This window comes from Cryptotermes secundus, unplaced genomic scaffold, assembly GCF_002891405.2.
Source record: "Cryptotermes secundus unplaced genomic scaffold, Csec_1.0 scaffold3770, whole genome shotgun sequence".
Lineage (NCBI taxonomy): Eukaryota > Metazoa > Arthropoda > Insecta > Blattodea > Kalotermitidae > Cryptotermes > Cryptotermes secundus.
The window spans coordinates 13,170-13,699 of record NW_019741350.1 but is presented as its reverse complement, the minus strand read 5'-3'; positions in this window follow the sequence as shown (position 1 = coordinate 13,699).

Here is a 530-nt window from a genome sequence, read left to right as displayed (position 1 = left end):
TCAGGAGAGTAATCTGAAGACACATCGACGCATACATAGTGGGGAGAAGCCATTTACCTGTGATGTGTGTAATAAGTCATTCCGTCGGCAGAGTACTCTGAAGTCACATCAGCGCATACATAGTGGTGAAAAGCCATTTTGCTGTGATGTATGTAACAAGTCATTCAGTCAGGAGATTCATCTGAAGATACATCAACGCATACATAGTGGGGAGAAGCCATTTTGCTGTGATATGTGTAAAAAGTCATTCATTTCAAAGAGTGATCTGAAGAGGCATATGCACATACATAGTGGTGAAAAGCCATTTTGCTGTGATGTATGTAATAAGTCATTCAGTGATCTGAGTAGTCTGAAGCCACACCAACGCATACATAGTGGGGAAAAGCCATTTTGCTGTGATGTATGTAACAAGTCATTTAGAAAGCAGAGTATTCTGAAGAGACATCGGCTCATACATAGTGGTGAAAAGCCATTTTTCTGTGATGTATGTAATAAGTCATTTAGAAGGCAGAGTCATCTGAAGACACATC